We start from the raw sequence: 7,767 nt of genomic DNA, 5'->3' as shown, positions 1-7,767 counted from the left end.
TGGCCTAAGCGCTCTGGCTCCTGCACACACGTGGGAGACCCAGAAGAAGCTCCTGGCTCCTGGCTTCTCATCAGTCCAGCTCTGCCTATAGGGAGTGAACCAGCAATTGGAAAAACCTCTCTCTCTGTCTCTCCCTTTCTGTCTGTAACTCTGCCTCTCAAATAAATAAGCAAATCTTAAAAAAAAAAAAAAATCCTCACATAATTGAAGCAGAACTACTAAACTCAAATTGTATATTTCTCTTGTAGATACTGTGAATCAACCATGTAAAGATAATCATCTAACCCAACTCAAAGCACTCTGTTAGGTAACATTAAAATTCCTTTTACTTTGGAATTATTTTCACTCAATATAATGTCTAATTCTTGCATTTCATAACACCCATTCTAGACTGTTAATAATAACTCATTGCAAATTCTAGCCCATCATTTTTTTAAAAAAATAAAAGTTTTCATTTATTTATTTGAAAATCAGAGAGAGAAAGAGAGGTTGAGAGAGAGAGATTGAGAGAGATCTTCCCAGCTGCTGGTTCATTCCCCAAATGATTACAGACCCCATAACTCTGAAAATAGCCCCTCAATCTTTAAAACGTTTACAGTGATAAAAAAATATTTAAACAGTATTTTTGTTTGGCTCTCTAATCCAGTAAAACAACTAAAATATTGACATTGTTTATGAAAATACTAGATTTGAACAAATATTTTATCTGATTATTCTTAAATATTTGAGAAATAAATATTGATTTTATCATAAGAAAAATATGGTACTTCTTACAACTAAATGTGATATTTCCATTTATAATATACTTAGGATATTGCTTTGGTGTGGATTTGAGTTTCTTAGTAAAAGTCATTTCTAGATTTCACTTGTATCTATTTGCTAGGAAGAAGCAAACTATTTGGTTTGTATTTCTTTTCATGAAATTGTGGATTTGGCTAAAAGAAATTAAACATTTAGTAACATTAGTTACCATGCACTTATTCATTTTGTGACAAAAGGAGTAGTGCTCTGATCACAATATATTTGATGATTAGATGCAGGATTGCATAGATCAGGTGAAGAACAGTTACTAAAATAAAGGTGTTCCAAGTTAAGAAGAAAAACTGCTATACTTCCTTCTTTCTGGTATAGATGCTTAACTCTTGTAACTAAATATGAATCTACAAATATGTATTAGAAAATAGATCTACTGAATTTCAAAAATAAAGATACATTCTTTATTTTAAAATACTAAATATATGACTTATTTTTTGTGGTCTAAATACAGTCTTTTTCTCTAGACAGAAAGAAATTTTCCATTCAAAATAGCTCACATAACTTCTTGTCTTTGTAATCAAGTTAAAACTGGAGGAAATGACTTGCCTCCATCAGCAGGATACCATTTTATTAAATTCAATCAAATGTTCTATTTACACACTTCAATCCTCAATAAAACCCAATTTTATTATTTGAAACCTATAATCTTCAGTGAAATTGAATAAGTGTATTTCACCAAAGCTGAAGTGCTCTGTTATATTAATCAGCTAGACAACTTTTATAAAAAGGTGGAGAGGGGTGGAGTGAAATCAGCAACAGGGATGGTCTGTATTTCACTGAATTGTTTTAGTCCTCTATTTAAAGTTAATCAATTTGAAGGTTTATGTCAAAATTATGATTAAGTAAATACTACCTACTATAATGAAAATGTTTGGATTTTAATCTATTTTTCCATTCCAAATGAAGGATTTTATCTTGAACACAGGAAGAGAATACTAATATTTTAGTACATTTAGAATACAGAAACACATCTCTCTAGCTTATACAGAGACAGGCATTAGCTGCTTAGGAATGCTAAGACAAGACAAAGCATAAAATATATAAAATACAAATTAATGCAGGAAGCAACACCCAGTTCCAGTGCTTCAGAACAACCTTAAGTAAATTATGCCATAAGATGAATAAGTTAGTCACAGTAAATTTTAACCCACAAGGACATCAACCCAGAGCAGCAACCATACCCTGTCTAGCTTTCCTTCAAGTTCTCAATTAGTCTCCTGCATGTCTCTGTGGACTTTCTTTGAACAAGCCTATGTGAATGTTTCTACTTTATCAATAGAGCAGAGCAAATAGCATGGGATTATGAGTCAGTGCCCTGTTTATAGCTATGGATTCAAAGTTAACTATCTGTGCAACTTTGGGGATGTAATTTATAGGCTTTGAGCCTCAGCAAGTGTACTACCAGTTTCCATTATCACCTATGGCAGACAGGGCTAATTAGACACACTTCAATGTTTCTATTATTACACGGAGGTTCAGGCATCAAGTTCTAATCAGTTTAAGGCAGCATTCAATTGTTTAACTATTAAATTTTTCAAATTTTGAGATTCTAAAACTAGATCTTTTCTAAGGTCATTAGCATTTCTAGCATTCCAGGACTCTCAATATGCCAAACCAGTTAATTAATTCTTGATATCACCTATAGTGACTGCAAAATTCTCAGCTCTCTAGATAATCGTCATGTTGTTTTTTAGTTTTTTTTCTCATGATTCCTAACTCAGTGTCCCTTAATCTGACAGAGCTGGCTAGAGCTTCTTGTGGGTCTCCCACATGGATGCAGAGGCCCAAGAACTTAGGCCATCTTCTACTCCTTTCCCAGGCCATAGCAGAGAGCTGGATTGGAAGTGCAACAGCCAGGACTCTAACCAGTGTCTGTATAGGATGCCAGCACTGCATGTGGCAAGCTTTATCCTCTATACCACAGTGTTAGCTTCTCAGCTCCACTTCTGATTCCAGCTTCCTGCTAAGGCACACTCTGGGAGGTCTGCGCAGGTGAAGGCTCAAATTCTTGAATTCATGCCACCACCCAATGAGTCCAGAATTTAGTTCCTTACTCTTGGGTTAAGCTCAAGCTGGTGGTTGTTGTGAGGAATTGGGAAATGAACCGGTGGGGTGTGTTCACTGTTGCTCATTTTTTTTTCTTTCATAATGCTAATTTATTTTCATCTTGAAAAACAGAGAGAGAAGAGAGAGCTCTTCCCTTTTCTGGCTCACTCCCAAAAAGCTCCTAATAGCCAGAGCTGGGCCAGGTCAAAGTCAAGAGCCTGGCACTCCATCTGTGTCTCCACCATGAATAGCAGGGGTCTAACCACCTGATCCATCATCTGATGACTCCCAGAATGCATTAGTAGGAAGCCAAATGGGAAGCAGAGGATATAAAGGACACTGTGAAATGGGATGTGATCATAGCAAGTGACACTTCAACATGCTGCACCACAATTTCAATATCAGGGGAGCTCTCACTCTCTATCTCTTTATCTCTATCTCTATTTCTATCCCTATCTCTTTCTCTAGCTATCATCCCTCTCTCTATCTCATTGAAAAAAAATTACAGGGAATGCATTCAGAGCTTAAATGATTTGGCAAATGCCAGACTCATCAATGACACAGGCTAGACTAAAAGTTGCCTTCTCTCTCTTTTCTTTTCTCTCTCTTTTCCTTCTTCATTTAATAATTATTTATGTATTTGGAATCTGTATCAAGTGCTGTGCGATACATAGAAAATTAAGAACCTCTAGGAAATTACTAGATATATTGCCTGATCCCTAGTGGTAAATGAAATAAACCACCTGAAATGTAGCATTTAAGGCCCTGGTTAACCACCAAATCGACTGAGCAGTCTCAAATAAAAGCGACATGATTTTAATAACTGTGGAGGTCAAAGCAGAAATTATAAACCACCCTTGGTAGAGAAAATGGTATGTATATTACAAATTCTACTAAGATAGATGTGTATACATGGGAATTCATCCCTTAAATATTCAAGAGAGATAGAGATGATTCCCTAATATGATAACAGATGACTTTTTAAATAGACCTAAATAGGGGCCAGCTAAGCTTCCACTTGTGATGCTAACACTCCAGATAAGGGTGCTGGTTATAGTCTACTTCTGATCCAGCTTCCTGCTAATGTGCCTGGGAAGGCAGCAGAAGATGGCCCAAGTACTTGGGCCTCTGAAACACATGTAGAAGTGGGTTTGGTGTTCCTCACTCCTGGTTTCAGCCTTCCTTGCACCTGACCATTGCTGCCATTCAGTGGCAGGGTAAGGATGGTGGTGAACCAGTAGATGGACGATCTCTCTGTCTCTCCATCTCTATTTATCAGACTATATTTTAAATGAATAAATAAAAAATAAATATTCCTTACAAAAATAAATAAAAAACCCTAAACAGACTAGTTTGACACATTAGCTATTTTATAGGCAATTTCCCATATTATTTAAAGAAATAGCCCTACATTAAAACACATATATTTTATATACCAGCTTTACCAACTTTCAAAATAGACATTTTCTGTTAATTCTTTAGTGCCCTTTTTTTAAAAAAAGATTCCTACAATTCAGTAGCAACCCTATTGAACAAATTTATTTTAAATTATACTATCTGCTATTTGTCTTATTTTATATTACGAGTTTCCACTGAGTGCTAATAAGTGCTTGCCATTGAAGAGGCTTGCATTTAACATCTGTCACCAGCATCCAGCAACTGCACCTACAGGGAACTGTCAGAGAGATTGTTATTCTCCTTTGTAACACCCTGAATCTGTCTCACATCATTTACATACAGATAGTTACAGGCATTCATCATTTCATTATGCTGACGACTTCACTATTCTGATGTATAATGTCTCTTTAATGAGCCTCAAAAAATACAATATTCCTTGATTTATGACTGCTTAACTGAAAAATTATACAAATTGGCAAAAAAAATCCTCATAATGTATTTTCATTTTTCCTCCACATTACACTTATATTTAACAGTGACTCATGAGTTAAGATCATGCTTCTTTGACAAAAGAAATGATCAGAATCTGACTTACAATGTTTTAGTGCCACTGTGGTTTATGTGCATATTTAAAGTTGCATAGTAAAAGTGTGCTGATACTAAAAAGTAGCAAATTAAAATCGATCACTTTTTTCCACAAGAAAGATTGTGTATTGGACAACCGCTTTCAATATCACTGTGAGTTTGATAAGGCCTCTTCAGATATTCATGTTTCCCTTTTTGAAAGTAAATATTGAGAACTTGGGACACCAGAGAGAGCTCTACATAGCAACAAAGAAAGAGTCAAGGAAAAGGAAATTACAAAACAAAATTTGAAAAAGGGATAGAAGCCTTGGAAAAAGGTTGAAGTTCCTGCTTCATGCACTACTTGTTTAATCCTAGGTTCCCCTTTCATGCCAGGTATGAAAAATGTTATCAGTCTTGCTTCCTATCCTCTTGAAAATGTATCACAAAAAGTGATTTAAGGGGCTGGTGCTGTGGCATAGTGGACAAAGCCACCACCTGCATTGCAGGCATCCCATATGGACACCAGTTCGAGTCCTGGCTGCTACACTTCTGATCCAACTCTCTGCCACAACTTGGGAAAGCAGTAGAAGATGGCCCAAGTCCTTGGGTCCCTGATCCTGCGTGAGAGACCCAGGGGAAGTTCCTGGCTCCTGGCTTTGGATCAGCCCAACTTTGGCAGTTGCGGCCATCTGGGGAGTGAACCATTAGATGGAAGACCTGTCTTTCTCTCTCTCTCTCTCTCTTTTTCTTTTCACCCCTCTACCACTCTGTAAATCTGCCTTTCAAATAAAATAAATAAATCTTTTTTAAAAAGGCCTGTTTATTAACTAAGAATCATTATCTCAAAGATATTCATTGTTCCCCAAACAGGTAAGTTTCAAAGAGGTTTAAATTGTTCATATGTTTTCAGCCTTTGCCAAAGTAGGAAGTTCTCAAATGAAGGGCAAATCACACTAGAATGAACACAGTACTTAATTTAGAATAAACACTGAATGTTGATTCACAGAAGAGCTCACAAATCAGCATGAGTAAGTATACAGAAATAGAAAAATAATAGGAACTGGAATCCTTAAATTTGATAGACCCTTCTCTTAAGTTTAGCATCTACCCAACACTTCTGAGATTATTTCTAGCTTTCAATTTCAACAGAAAACCAGGCTGAATGAATCAAATCATTAGAAAAACAGTAGTTCAAGTTAAATGAAAGTAAGCACAGAATTGTTTTCATTTAGAAAGGAATGATTAAATTAGATATAGATATCTCAGTGAAAGACATTTGGTGTGTATACACACTCCGTAAGCATATGTTATTGACTACTTGTATATTTAATGGATGGACTCTCATGCATGCAGACTTTACAGAGTAAGATTTGTATTAAGCATGCTACTTTGTCAACTTTCACACATATTGTGGCTCCTGATTTCTATTTCAGTTCTCATATGTATTAAAATCATGTTTCTTTTGTTTGACACTGCTTAGGAAGGACACATGAGAGTTCTACCCCTCTTTTTAAGTCAGGACTATCATCGAAAAGTTTTGTATCATTATTAAAATGTGATGTAAGTAGTTAGATATTGCACTAAATAACAAGTTCACATCACATTTTACATTTGGGTAAAATAAGACTGTCATCTTGACAACACACTAACAAATGTACCACACAATGTATATCTAAAATCATTGCAAACTTCTTTGTATCTATCAGGTGTTTCTAGGTTTAGGATAGAAGGATTCCTATTTCCAAACACCTTGGAATCAACCATATATTCATTTATAATTTCAGGTCACATAAAGGTCCTGATATTTAATGTTAATTTAGGTTTAAGAAAAGAATAACTTCTATACTTGATCTTAGCCAAAAGGCCGAGAAGCAATAGAAAAGAATAACTTCTAAAGTCACTGAAATAATATGGTATCATCTTCCTGAGTATTATATTTAAAAACTTAAAAAATAAAATGTCCATCATTTGATGTTTATTCCAGCCTTTAATGATGTGATTACTTCTAGGCCTCCTCCTTGATGTACTCAAATAGAAACAGTAGAAATCATTGTAATGTGTTCTCACTGTAAATAAATTTTACATTCATTATAGCACCTAATTCTCCTAATAACTGATACTATTTTTATCCACATTTTTGAGATAGAAAAACTGAAGCTTGGAGAGATTAACGCTGCCATTATTATAGTCTGAACAAGTGGGACAGCTGGTCCTGAAGTCAGTGTCTTCTTGCACCTCATCTTTCTGTCATGGCAGGAAATGCACTTCCAGTTTTTGCCTCCTTTCCATGAATCTTTAAGGTCGCTCTTCTCCTCCAAGGCATTCTATACGCTTCATATCTCCCACATTTAAATCTAATTAGCAAAATAGTCTACAAACAGAATACTTTTCTTAATTCCTTTGTCTCTTTTAGCTACTGTCAAATCTTAATCCTTCTCTTCTCTTCAAATTTGTTTCTGCTCCATCACCGTTGACTCATTCTTCAATCCAGCATCATCTGGTCTCAGTCTCACCATTCCACTAATCCTGACCTAGTTTGATACGATAAACCCAGGATCTATTAAGGATCAGTGTGCTCAGCCGGCGCCGTGGTTCACTAGGCTAATCCTCCGCCTGTGGCACCAGCACACCAGGTTCTAGTCCCGGTGGGGGCGCCAGATTCTGTCCCGGTTGCTCCTCTTCCAGTCCAGCTCTTTGCTGTGGCCCGGGAGTGCAGTGGAGGATGGCCCAGGTACTTGGGCCCTGCACCCGCATGGGAGACCCAGAGGAAGCACCTGGTTCCTGGCTTCGGATCAGCTCAGCTGGGTGATTCAACGGAAAAAGGAAGACCTTTCTCTCTGTCTCTCTCTCACTGTCTAACTCTGACTGTCCAAAAAAATTAATTAATTAATTAAAAAAAAGGATCAGTGTGCTCTCCCTCTTATTAGATATCTGTGCCCC

At 36.4% G+C, this 7,767-nt stretch overlaps 1 pseudogene; it reads right to left on the bottom strand.

The window, feature by feature from the left end:
* Positions 1 to 6,539: 6,539 nt before the first annotated feature.
* LOC127490377 (U2 spliceosomal RNA) lies at positions 6,540 to 6,703 on the bottom strand (annotated as a pseudogene).
* Between the last annotated feature and the right edge of the window lie 1,064 nt (positions 6,704 to 7,767).

The sequence above is a fragment of the Oryctolagus cuniculus genome, chromosome 2 (assembly GCF_964237555.1).
Source record: "Oryctolagus cuniculus chromosome 2, mOryCun1.1, whole genome shotgun sequence".
Classification (NCBI taxonomy): domain Eukaryota; kingdom Metazoa; phylum Chordata; class Mammalia; order Lagomorpha; family Leporidae; genus Oryctolagus; species Oryctolagus cuniculus.
This window is presented reverse-complemented; position numbering and strand designations above follow the sequence as displayed.